General features: G+C 46.3%; 1 long non-coding RNA gene across 1 annotated transcript in view; it reads right to left on the bottom strand.

Annotated features, from left to right (window-relative positions):
- Positions 1-1135: 1135 nt before the first annotated feature.
- LOC127059761 (uncharacterized) overlaps positions 1136-13782 on the bottom strand; it is a 142449-nt gene continuing 129802 nt past the window's right edge. Inside the window, exon 3 of the long non-coding RNA XR_007777910.1 lies at positions 1136-1170. This is a non-coding gene — a long non-coding RNA (uncharacterized LOC127059761). The remainder of the gene's footprint in view (positions 1171-13782) is intronic.

Below are 13782 nucleotides of genomic sequence, written 5' to 3'. Positions count from 1 at the left end.
GCAGAATTTTCCCTTTTATCCTCCTTTTCACTCAGAGAACCTTCTGGATTACTCTTTGCTCCAAACCTGACCTAAGAAATCTGCTGATCTGCATGGACTTTCCAGGATCTCCTTTTGCCCAGTATTCTCACATCAGAATGCATTCTATTCCCAGATGGAAATAAACATTAAAGGTTTTTGCTAGGGAGCAGAGATAACAATTGAGAAAGTGATGGATCTGTTTTCTCCAAAGGAAGTCGCTAACAAAGCCAAGAGCTTTGCTATGCTTTAATCAAATAAATCACACAGACTCAGCAACAAAAAAATCCCAACTAAAAGGAGAACTGGAATTGAAGGATGATTTTCCAGCTTCTTCCCTTGACAGCAACATTAAACTGATGTGGATGTAGAAGAGGAATGGAAATCCTGCCCTGACAATTTCCTTGGCAAGAATTAGTTCCTGCCATTTGAGAACAACTGTTTCATATTGCTCATCAAGTTTTGAATCTTTATCTCAATTTTTCCTAGGAAAGAAAGAACTTTTTTTTCATTGCAATTGATGTTGGCACCTGAGTTCAGTGCCCAGAAAAAAGAACCTGCCACATCTTCTCTTCCTACTCCTCCCCTCCTGCCGCTCTTGTGTTCAAAATCCCAGCCAGAATTCAAACAGAGCTTGAGGGGAGATAATCCTGGCCATGAGATGTGCATTCCCAACAAAACCAAGCCTCTTTTCCCTGTGGCCCAGCAGAGCTGTTGAGCCAATTTCCATCTTGTGATTCCAATCAACAAATTGTCAGTGCCACAGAGTATGCAGCAGCCAGCATTCCAGAGGGACACGTTTTCCCTCCTTTCCCCACCACATTTTCAGAGTTAGTAATTTCAAAGGCATGGAAGCATGGTTCTCATTGTTTGCCTGTAAAGACATCCTAACACATTCCTGAATTTAACACCAGGAAGCCAAAAGTTAAGGAATACAATGAATCAAAAAATAATGTCATTTTCAAGAAGTGCAGTGGACAAATTGGCAAATCAGGGGTGAACTCAGCCTCAAGGAACACAGATTATTACAAATATTCAAGAGAGAATTTTGGGAACAATTTCCAGCAAAAACATGCTCACATTAAAAGGGAGTTATCACAGTACCTTAACTGCACTTCTCAGCCATTGCTGTGGAGATTATATGTCGATCACCTGGAAAATGTAAAATAGAAGATTAATGATATTGTTCATATCTTAATTACTGTTTAAGAAGATCAACTAATCTGACACTTTTTCCTTTACTTAAATAGTTTTCACTTCCCAAAAAAACAGAGAAGAGCAGAACACACAGCTTTCAATATCAACTGTTTTACTCCTGATAAAGGCAGCTTCAATAAGAAAAATAACAAGAAAACAATGCCTGAGGTTTTCATTAAAGTAGTTTACATATTTTCATGAAGGCTGTCAACTTGGAAACCAGGCAGAAATTCATAACAAGTTTTATCCTTCTAAAATACCCACCCTAGAACACATCAGGCACTCATCTGTAATTTGTTTTGAATCAAATATATTCTCTGCCCTTCCCCAAGATGAAATATTGAACAGGAAAATCTCTGACTGGATCTTTCCAGCTCCTTTTTGCCGTGTGCCTGTGAGTTATCCCAGGGATGGACAACAAAACTCTGGGGTGCAAGGGTATTTTGGGGCTGCTTCTCCAATGTTTATCCAACTGAGACTGTGCCATGGAGGAATTAACAAAAATTCAGGAAGAATTTTTGTTAATTCCTCCCAATTTTTGTTAATGCCTCCAGGCATGGACTGGGATGGAGGTTTCCCCTTTCTCCTAGCACCAAAGGGAAATACAGGGCAGAGACCTCAGGGCTCCAAATGGGGAAGGAGAGACCCAGAAAAGTGGGAGGCACCTTGAAACTTGTTATTGGGGGACTTCAAAATCAAATTGCCCAGGTGCTGGGCTCATTTCACCTTTTGCTTTTAGGAAAAGCCAGGTCCTTATAAACACGTATCATTCCACCCCAATATCCCATCCATTCCTGCCCTCTGGCAGTGGAAGCCATTCCCTGTGTCCTGTCCCTCCATCCCTTGTCCCCAGTCCCTTCCAGCTCTCTTGGAGCCCCTTTAGGCCCTGGAAGGGGCTCTGAGCTCTCCCTGGAGCCTTCTCCTCTACAGACTGCTCAGCACAGAATCCATATTCCTTTGGAATTTGCTAGCTTGCCATGCTCTCCAAGCAGAAACAGGGAATTTTAGGCACACATCGTTTGCTTTGCGATAACCCAACAAAACCTGCTGCCTTGTTCTGAGGTGGAATAAATCCACACCACGCTGGGCAGTGAAATTTAGGAGATAACTCCCAGCTTGTAAAGACTGATGGAAATTTGGGGAAATACGTGCATATTGTGTGCACTTCCAACAAAATATTCCATAAGGGGAAACAGCACGGTATTTTCATAGCCTTCAGAATTTAACTGAGTATAAATGGGTAAAGCTTCATTAACAAGACAGCAGATGTGTGTGGGAGTGCATCCCTCTTCCCAGGTCTGCTTGACCAAATCATTTATCTCCTCTATATATAAATACATATATATACAAAAAGAAAGAAGTACAACCAGACACAAATAAGGCACAGACAGCACACAGTTCATTTCAGCAGATATTTGCTTGTATTGCTGAAGACATCCAACAGTTCTAATATATTTTAAAAAAGAAAAATAAGTGTTCCCAGCAGAGAAATATTTTGCTGAAACTTACACCTGAAAGAATTCCTATGCTTTACACAGAGCTGGAGAGAAGAAGGCTCCAGAGAGACCTCCCAAGTCCATTCCAGTGCCTAAAGGGGCTCCAGGAGAGCTGGAGAGGGACTTGGGACAAAGGGATGGAGGGACAGGACCCAGGGAATGGGTTCCCAGTGCCAGAGGGCAGGGATGGATGGGATATTGGGAATCAGGAATTGTTCCCTGGCAGGGTGGGCAGGCCCTGGCACAGGGTGCCCAGAGCAGCTGGGGCTGCCCCTGGATCCCTGGCAGAGCCCAAGGCCAGGCTGGACGGGGCTTGGAGCAGCCTGGGATAGGGGAAGGTGTCCCTGCCCATGGCAGGGGGTGGGATGGGAGGTCTTTAAGGACCATTCCAAAACTGAGGATGGCAGGGAAGCTGCTCTGGGCTGTGTGAAACAGGCATGTTCTGCCAACAGCATGGTCACCTCTGTATTCCACTCCGAAAAATCCACACTGTAAAGGCTGCAATTGCTTTGCCCAGAGAATTCCCAGTCCCTCAGGCATGGATGAAAGGGACTAAATGAATTCCACTGCCATGACAACAGAGTTTCCTCCTTGCTTTACTCGGAGATTAATGCCCATTGTCAGCAGCTTTTATGATAAATGATCGTCATTGTGAATTTTGGTAATGAAGATGCATCATGCTGTGTGTTGTTCACACACTGCAGAACACTTCTCCTGTAATCAGCAAGGGCTTGGAGCTCTGGAGATTGTTTTGCAGAAAAAAAAAATGCTGTTTGGATGGGAATTGGTTTTATTTTAATGTTGGAAATAGAGCCAGAGTCTCCAATTCTGAGTTTCCCTGGAAGGTGATGACAGAATTTTGGGCTGTGGCTGTTCCATCAGCCTGGGCTCTGGTGTGAGAGGAGCAGGTAGAAGCAAGAACTGCTGGACCCATTTCATCCACACTGTCTAGAATTTTGGGATTCACTTCGGATGTTAATGCTCTTCCTGGGAAGGACCAGTCACCCCCTTGGGCTCTCACATCCCTGCTAGTGGGAGCAGAGAATTTGGTGCCCACTGGATACCAAATCTGCTTTACCTTCCTCATTCACAGGCACAAAACCACACAGAATTCACCCAAAATTCAATAAACAACAATAAGCACCAATGGCTTTAGAATAATTGTGCTCACTATCTTCATGTTCCATGCTGAAATTAAAGAAAAACGTCATTTTTTCAATGGGCAACTGTCTGAAAAAACTACTCCCATTGTTAAATCTGAAGCATTATTTTGGTGCATTCCTAAGAGTCTCAATTTTGAGGGCAGCCTTCTCCTTTTTAAGAGCTATGGAGATGATTGAAGGGATGGAAAGGCTGGGAGATCTGGAAGTGTTCACCTGGAGACAAGAAGGCTTCAGAGAGACCTCCAAGTCCATTCCAGGGCCTAAAGGGGCTCCTGGAGAGCTGGGGAGGGAACTGGAACAAGGGATGGAGGGCTAGGACACAGGGAATGGCTTCCCACTGCCAGAGGGCAGGGATGGATGGGATATTGGGAATCAGGAATTGTTCCCTGGCAGGGTGGGCAGGCCCTGGCACAGGGTGCCCAGAGCAGCTGGGGCTGCCCCTGGATCCCTGGCAGTGCCCAAGGCCAGGCTGAACAGGGCTTGGAGCAGCCTGGGACAGTCTGCTCCAAGGTGTCAGACACAGGAAGGTGTCCCTGCCATGGCAGGGGTGGCACTGGATGGGATTTAAGGTCTCTTCCAACTCAAAGCACCCTGGGATTCTGTGGGAAAAGCTTAGGTGGGTTCAAAAAGCAGTTTGACAGCTCCGTGCTGGAAGTGTCCAAGGTCAGGTTGGATGGGGCTTGGAAGAGCCTGGAATAGTGGAAGGTGTCCCTGCCCATGGAACTGGATGAGCTTTGATGTCCCTTCCAAGCTCAACCATTCCACAATTCTGTGATTAAAACAGTGGGGTTAGGAATTGGATTATGGGAGTGGGGTGAGAGGTGGGGATGAGGTTTAGGTTCAAAGTCAGGGCTCCAGGTTTTGGTGGTTACACCTCTCCAAAGAGGCCCTCAAAGCTCCCTCCCAGTCCAACCCTGCCTGAACCCTCCTGACCCCCACAGGCACCATTAGGTGGGAATTTAGAAAAAGATCACTTTGTTAATTTCTTGGCCCTGCCCTATTTGTTTTTATCTGAGGTTTACTTTTTTCCTCCCTAGCATGACATTTCCACTCAGCCTCTTCCCCACCCGGAGAAGTAACTCATGCAAGCGCTCAGAAATGTTAAAAACCAGCATGAGGACCAGTATTACCTCACCTAAGGAAAGCAAATTCCCATTTTTCATGAAGCAAGACTCCTAAATCTCTCCTGCAGCTTTGAAAATTACCCTCTTTATTTTAATTAGGCCAGTGTTACCTGTAATGATGCTTACAGTGTGTACATTTTCCTCTACCACCCCAGCAAACTCCATCTCTCTGCTTCTCTCATGGCTCACTTGGCATTTTGATGCAAAATTTTAGAAAATTTTATCCCTGACTCAAGAACTTAAAGAATACTGATCAGGCCTTGAAATATTCACAGAATCTGCTTTCTGCAAAGACAAATCTCTCCCATTTTTTGCTGCTTTCAAGGCACATTAGTGAACCAAAACTGGTTGGGGCAGGGGCAGCAGAATTCCTTTGCTTTCAACATTTTTTCTCCTCGTTTGCAGCAAAAATCAGGGTTTGGTTTTGCCTAAAAATTGTGTTAAAAGTTTTCAGCAGAAAAAAAACACAAATGCCACTATATCCTCTAGAAATAATACAACTAATACTCATCTGCTCCAGGTGTGAGTTATAAATATACACTCATATATTACAAATTTACTGGTAAATATACACTCAAATATACACAAATTTACTGGTTAACAAAACCTCACAGGTTTTGTTCCTAGAATCTCTTGGAAAACAACCAGCTTCCAAAAAGTCTCCATCAAACACTAAAAATATGTAAAGAGTACTACCCTGGCATTTTTATTAAAAGTTTTCTTGTCAAATCAGAGCCATGAAAATCTGATTTACTGCCAACTTTTTTTGTGGAAAAATAACCCAGTCATGTTTTTCTTGGCAATGGTAAGAAAGCTTGAGTTAAAGTAAGATTTGTTTTAGCATTATTTCATGTTTTCTGAATACATTTCATATATATTTATGTCTGCCTCTGTTTCTACTGCATGGAAATGCTGCTCTCACCCAGCTGGTGGAGCTTGCTTGGCTGCACATGGGAGCAGTGATTGAATTCCAAAATAAAAATCCAAGTTCTTTTTTCTTTTCTGTGCTCTTCACCACACAAACTCAACAACTGCATCTGAAGTATATTTAAAGAATTTACTGCTTATGATAAAATTAAACTTCCAAAGTAGTTTTAAAAAGACTTAGGGATCTTTTTCTAAGGGCAGTTTGTTCAAAATTCCACAGTGTCGTGGAAAATGTTTGGGCTTAGGGACTGCAAGCTGCTCAAGGTGGGACCTCAGTGTCCAGTGTGACATTCTGATAAATCAGAGCAGAAAATGGAATTCAATAAGGCACTGAACTTTCCAGATTTTTGAAAACTTGATGTGTGGGAGGTTCATAACCCACCCAACAGATGACAGGGATGCTCTGCTGCAAGATGTCGAGCGTGACAGCCTGGCCAGGAGCTGAGTATTCCAAGAAGTGAGGATGTGGACTGCTTTGTAGAAGCACAGATTGGTTTGGGTTGGAAGGGACCTTAAAGTACATTGAGTCCCACCCCACCCTGGCCTTGGGCACTGCCAGGGATCCAGGGACAGCCCCAGCTGCTCTGGGCACCCTGTGCCAGGGCCTGCCCACCCTGCCAGGGAAAAATTCCTTCCCAATATTCCATCCAGCACTGGGAGCCATTCCCTGTGTCCTCTCCCTCCATCCCTTGTGCCCAGTCCCTCCCCAGCTCTCCTGAAACCCCTCCAGGCCATGGAAGGGGCTCTGAGTTGTCCCCAGAGCCTTCTCTTCTCCAGGTGAACACTCCCATTCCTGGAATGTGGTGTGCAGGTAGCACAGGGGCACTGCCTTGCTTCTCCCCACCATATTCCTTTTGGAAGATGTCTTAAAGCACAAAAGAAATGGGTCCTCCAACAAGGAGCACTGTAAGTACTTGCTGAAGAATGCCCCAACAAAGGCAGGAATGATGAATCTGACTCCATGTTCTCAGAAGGCTCATTTATTATTTTATGATACTATATTATATTAAAGAATACTAGACTAAAGAATACAGAACAGATACCTACTAAATGCTCAAAAGCTAATAATGAAAACTCGTGGCTCTCTCCAGAGTCCTGACACAGCTTGGCCCCAATTGGCCAAAGAGTGAAAACAACTCCCAGCAGAACCCAATGGAACAATCACCTGTGGGTGAACAATCCCCAAACACATTCCACATGAGCACAGCACAGGAGAAGCAATGAGATAAGAATTGTTTTCCTTTTCCTCTGAGGCTTCTCAGCTTCCCAGGAGAAAAATCCTGGGCGAAGGAATTTTTTCAGAAAATGTGAATGCCATAGAGCACCCCAATGGTTTGACATGAGGAGAAATATCAAAAATATATTTTCTCTAGCTAATTCAGGCTGTAATGGCTTTAGCTCTCTTAATCCTGACTTCTTTCTAAAAGCAGAAAACACAGTGCCAGCCCTTTGCTCTGCAATCCTGTATTCATCAGGAAGCTGGAGAGAAACCCAGGGAGAGGCAGAACTCGTGGATCTGTCCTCAGCAACTCCAGCTCCACCAAGAGCCAAGCTGGCAGTGCCCATGTGTGTCCCTGCCCACGTCCAGCTGCTCCTCACTCTGTTCTGGCCAGGCTCCCACGCCCCCAGCCCTGCTGGGAGCAGGGACCACGCACTGCTCCAAATCTGCTTCCATCACAGCCAAATGAGTGGAAGGGATGGGTTCACTTGGGAAGAAACCCTGGAAGCTCCATGGCTGTGGGGTTTGGGGAGGTAGGAATGCAGGGACAGGGGTGGGGAGCTGCACTTTGTCCTTCTCAGCACAGACAGGGACAAACTGGGAACAGCCTTTGCACTCTGGAAAGATGGGGTACCTACCCCTCAGGGTGCATTTCAAACCTCAGTCCTCAGGGGAATTTAGGTCTGCACCAGATGCAGGGTTCAATCAGATCCACATTTCTGCAGTTACAAACTGACTGCAAGAGGCACCAAATGCAAAACCCACACAGGACAGGAAAGGATTTGGGATTTATCTGTGCAAACATGGAGCTGCACCTGCTCCTGGGCCATAAACACAACGCTGTGGTTTCAGCCCCAACCTGGGCTGAACCAGAGCTGGGATGTTACTGACACAATCCCTCATTTACACTCTGGGTGCTCCCACAGCTCAGAAGGAGTTTTGAAATAGGACTGCCATAAACTTGCACAACATAATTACACTGTGCTTTTTAAACAAAGGAATGCTCATCCACATTTTTCATACTCATCCCTGTCCTCCTGAAATTTCCCTCCTACTCCCCAGCATAATAAGGCTCAGGAATGCCTGAACAGCATATTGAGGTGTAAAGGCTCCCACAGTCTTTCATCCCCCGGTGTGTGTAATGTTTTCTGTGTAATATTTATGTAAGCCCATTTTAGGCTGTGTTTGGCTTGGGTAATATTTTTCCCACTTACACAGAACTATTGAAGGAAACCTTCAGCAATGCATAGATTTATGTCCCCAGACACAGGCATTCCCACCTATTTTTCCTCCATCAGCACTCTATCCACTGATAAACAAAACTAAAGACAAAATCAGAAAGTCCTGGCCTTTAATGCTCCAGAGAATATCCACATCTGCAAGAACTATGGCACCCGAAAGCAAGGGGGTATCTACAAGGCCATTCCTGTTAAGGATCACACACAAGAAGTGACTTTATGGCTATGAATGCCCACAAATCTTTCCAGAGCTGCACCTTAAATTAGCTACTAGCCTGTCACTAGTGCTGTCACCAGGGTTCAGTTCTGGTGGGCCCAGGATTGTTTAAATTCTTCATCAATGATTGTAGAGGAACAGTCTCAGGAACCAAAACAGCAGGGACCTGGCTGGAGCAGCTCTGTGGGAAGGACCTGGGGGACACCGAGCTGTCCCCGGGCCAGCAGAGGGTCCTGGGGGACACCAAGCTGTCCCTGTCCCAGCAGAGGGTCCTGGGGGACACCGAGCTGTCCCTGTCCCAGCAGAGGGTCCTGGGGACACCGAGCTGTCCCTGTCCCAGCAGAGGCTCCTGGGCCCAGGGAGGCCAAGGGGAGCCTGGGGCAGCAGCAGCAGAGCCCTGGCAGCAGGGCAGGGAGGGATCCTGGCCCTGGGCAGCCCTGGAGGCACCTCTGGAGTGCTGTGTCCAGCTCTGGGGGCTGAGCACAGCAGGGCCAGGAGCTGCTGGAGCTGGGAAGGGCCTGGAGCAGCTGGGGGCCCAGGGAAGGCTGAGGGAGCTGGGGCTGCCCAGCCTGGAGAGGAGCCCCAGCTGAGAGGGGCCCTCAGGCCTGGCTGTCCCTGAGGGCAGGAGGGGCAGAGCAGGGCCCAGGCTCTGCTCCGGGGCCCAGCCATGGCACCAGAGCCACGGGCAGGGCCTGAGCCCAGCCATTGCCCTGCCCAGGAGGCACAACTTCTTCCCTGGGCAGTGCCCAGCCTGAGCAGATTGCCCACAGAGCCTGGGGGCTCTCCTCCCTGGGTGCACACACTCCCGTGTCAATGGACACTGGGGCTCCAATCCATACCCACACCAGGTCTATTTTGCATCATTTCAACACTTGCAGCGTTATTCAACAGCACGATAGAAGCATAATAATTTTGGCCTTTAAATTTGAATAACTTCCTCAGGAAAAAACACAGCCTATTTCTAGGGCTTCTGGTTGTGAGATAATAGAAAAAGTCAATTTTAATTTTTTACTAAGTTCCAAAATTCCATTAAAACCCAGAGATGTTTTGAGGGGTTTGTACATTGTGACACACAGAATGAAATCCCAAGACCTGAGTGGTATCTTAAACCTTGGCAGCCTTGCTGCTGGGGGCTCTCAGACACTGCTAAAGCCTCCTTCAAACTTCTTTGGTCCTAATCAGATTTGATTCCAAGTCTGGAAAAGTTCAGGACTATTTCTGTGTCTCCTGCAGCCACAGGTCCCTCTAGGCCTGCACTTTGCGATGCTGGATTTTGTGTTTCTCTACTTAATTCACAAAGACAAAGGAATACCTGTGGGATTTCCAGTGCTTATGAACCAGCCAATCCAGCAAACCTTTTAAGTATGCAAAGAAGTTTCAGCTATTTCCTGACATTCCTGCAAATGAGGTCTGAACTGGAGCTGTAGCATTAATACATAATACTCACATTAAAGCTTAGCAAGCCTGGAGTTGTTCAGATTCATATTCCAGTGAGACAAACAAGTGTCAGCTGCAGACGTGGTCTTGAAGGTGTCATTGAGGTTTAATTTTAGATTTTTCCCTGCATACCATAAGTTGGGGTTCAAGGCATTTTCTTCAATATTATTAGAGAATATCCAGCTTAAAAAATCCCCATGTTTCTTATCAAAGGAGTCATTTGAAGTGAAAAATCTTCAGGAAAGCTCTTCTCGCCCCATTTCCATTATTCCAATTATTATATACATATTAATTGGAGCAAACTCTTTAGGAAATGGTTCACATAAGCAGCTTTCAGCTGATGAATTACACCTGCCATTTAAAAACATTTACATGGCTTGTTTATGTTACTTTGCTAATTTTATTGGAATTTAGTATTAATTAACAGCCCTGTCTTTACAAGGTGTTTAATCAGTTACAACTCTTAATTACACCACAGCATTGCTTAATAAAACACCACACTATTTGGGATTAAGTTAAATTGGCTAAATTAATCTGTTACCCACTTTTGTGGGTAATTTATTGCACGATAAAAGCAAGTTGTGAAATTATTTTCATGGCAAGTAGCCTAGAAAAGATTTTACAGATATTCTTTTTCTACTTTAACTACAGAGAAAAACTGTTCCTAATCTCAGTGTTTTCCACAGATCAGCACAAGGCTCAGAACTGCCTCCAAAGCTGCAGGCACAGAAATTTGGTGCTGGAGCAGAGGATCAGCACCCTCAGCTCCAGGAGAACCTCCCCAGCCAAGGAGCTGCTCCTGAGAGCAGCCAAAATCTTCTACCAGAGCCTGAGGTCCTGCCCTGGTCTGCTGAGGTCACTGGAAAGCTTTTCCTGCATGGAGCTGCCAAACTGCATCTTGAACCCACCTAAGCTTTTGCCACAGAATCCCAGGCTGCTTTGGGTTGAGAGGGACCTTAAATCTCATCCAGTCCCACTCTCCTGCCATGGGCAGGGACATCTTCCACTGTCCCAGGCTGCTCCAAGCCCTGTCCAACCCGGCCTTGGGCACTGCCAGGGATCCAGGGGCAGCCCCAGCTGCTCTGGGCACCCTGTGCCAGGGCCTGCCCACCCTGCCAGGGAACAATTAATTCCGAATATCCCATCTAAACCTACCTTTTTCACTCAAAGCCATTCCCCCTTGTCCTGTCTCTCCTTGTCCCAGGCTCTCAGGGCACTGGAAGGGGCTCCAAGGTCTCCCCATTTCCTCACCCTCCAAGGCAGTCAGCCCTGAGCACTGCCCATGCCATGGGACAGAACCCCTGGGCTCACAGGAAATCTGCTCCTAGATCACTCCATTGCCCATGTGCCAACCCTACTCCCTGTGTTAGGGCAAAGAATTCACAGAATGCCCCTAAATCCTTTTCCCCCCACTTTGGAGCTTCTGTCCTTTCACAGGTCCCAGGCCTTGGCTGCACCTCTCAGGCTGAGCACCCCAAATCCCCCAGTGAATTCTTGCACAATGCCACTCAGGCAGTGACCCCTCCTGAGGCCTTTTTCAGACCTGTTAGTTATGCACAGCCATTTCTTCTCTGTTTGGCATTGCCAAGCACTCACAGTGACCAAGATAAATCTCAATTATTTCAGACCTTTTCTTCCTGTGTCAACATCATTTAGAACCGTAGTCTGTCCTTGTTGAAATGCCCCCAGACCTTTCTGAAGCTGTTCTGTCTGTGACTTTCTGGTTCTAATCTATGACTTCTCACAATTCAATGAAGAAAAATAAAAATTAAACATGACAATCTGGCCTAATGTTTGTCACAAGCTCGGGACAGGCTTGGAAACACCTCTCTGTGTGGCAGCAGGCATGGAAGACAGTGGGCTCACACTCAGCCATGACTACATTCCTGGAGATTTACCCCACATTGCAATTCTGATGTTCACTTTGGAATTTTTAAAAGAACAACTGAAATGAAAAAAAAAATATACATCTTCTAAACCAATGATTTATGTAATAGAATTTTACTTGTCAGTCCTCTGGGACCTTCTCCTGCACTCAGGGTAGGTCACAGGTAACAGTTCAGACTGTTCTGGACCCTTCTGCAGATGCTTCAGGGTGAACATCTTGAGTCTGGTGACTTGAATAACAATTGTCTCTTAATTATTTTTCTAACTTTATCTATTCCTCCTTGGACCCTTGCATTTTTCTCTGAAATTAGCAAAGAAATTCTGGTTGTATTTCCAATGCTCCTCATGCTGAGGGGAAGAATTTAATAAAATATTTATCAACTGTACTATTCAACACCTCATCCTTTGGAAAAGCAGTGCCATGCATTTTACACTTACTTGGGAGCAAAACGAAACTTAAAAAAATGCCTGAAGATAAATATTTTACTAAACAGAGTGGGGAAACATTCACACTCCAAAGCCCCAAAGGTTGCTTCATCTGACTCTGATTGCTTTATGATAAAAGGATGAGTGTGTGTTCTGGCAGACAGAGAGACACAAGTGCCACAGTTTTTTGGAGGAGAGAGGAACTGTTGAGCTCTAAAGGCTCATAGAAGATTTTGAGGTGCCTGAGCAGATATGACTTCCCAGCAGCATCTCCCACATTGAAGAGGTGATAGGGTGATACCTTGGTGCTGATCCTCATTCCAGATTTTCCCCTCTTTACCAGGTGTTTGCAGAGATAAAGTTTTATGCCTGAGCCAAGCACCACTGTACATTTTGTCCCTTTACTTGCTATGTGCTTGTGCAGTTCCCAAGGCTTTACTGCAGTGATGCCTTAACAAACCAACACACCAATTCTTCAAAGAAAAAACCTTTTCAGGGCCCTTTTTGTTGCTGATCACTCACCAAAATCAAGGTTGAGACTGACTTTAGCTGGAGGTCTCTAAATTGCAACCTTTCACATCTCCCATTACAGTGAGTTTTATACTTAAGGCTTTACAGTGCTGACTTTTTTCCCCAGGACTCTTCCTTCTTTTAAACCTACTGGTTTTGGGGTTTATAGTGTTTTCTATAGAATGATGAATCAATGAAGTTTTACTTAAAAAGAAAAAAAGCATTTTGGCTTATCACAGAAATGTTCTGGCCCTGCTGAGGGACCTCCAGGGCTGTGTCCAGTTCTGGGCCCTCCTGGCCAGAGAGCCCTGGAGGTGCTGGAGCGTGTCCAGGGCAGGGAATGGAGCTGGGGAAGGGGCTGGAGCCCCAGGAGGGGCTGAGGGAGCTGGGAAAGGGGCTGAGCCTGGAGCAAAGGAGGCTCAGGGGGGACCTTGTGGCTCTGCACAACTCCCTGCCAGGAGGGGACAGCCAGGGGGGGTCGGGCTGTGCTGCCAGGGAACAGGGACAGGACAAGGGGAAAGGGGCTCAGGCTGGGCCAGGGGAGGCTCAGCTTGGACAGCAGCAGGAATTTCTGCATGGAAAGGGTGCTCAGGCCTTGGCAGGGGCTGCCCAGGGAGCTTTGCAGTGCCCATCCCTGGAGGTGTCCCAGGAAGGGCTGGAGGTGGCACTCAGTGCTCTGGGCTGGGCACAAGGTGGGCACTGGGCACAGCTGGGACTCCATGGGCTGGCAGGGATTTTCCAGCCTCAGTGATCCTATAATTCTATAATTAATGGGCAGAAAGACTGGGAAATTCTATGTAAGGGCTTCTTGTGGACCTTTTTTGTCATAGACAGAGGCAGGTTTCTCTTCCTAGGGGTGAAGTGCCAGCCCCTCTACAAACACATTTGTATTTTGAGAATGTTGTTGGCAGCAGCAAGAACTT

Source organism: Serinus canaria, chromosome 6 (genome assembly GCF_022539315.1).
Source record: "Serinus canaria isolate serCan28SL12 chromosome 6, serCan2020, whole genome shotgun sequence".
NCBI classification, from domain to species: domain Eukaryota; kingdom Metazoa; phylum Chordata; class Aves; order Passeriformes; family Fringillidae; genus Serinus; species Serinus canaria.
This window is presented reverse-complemented; position numbering and strand designations above follow the sequence as displayed.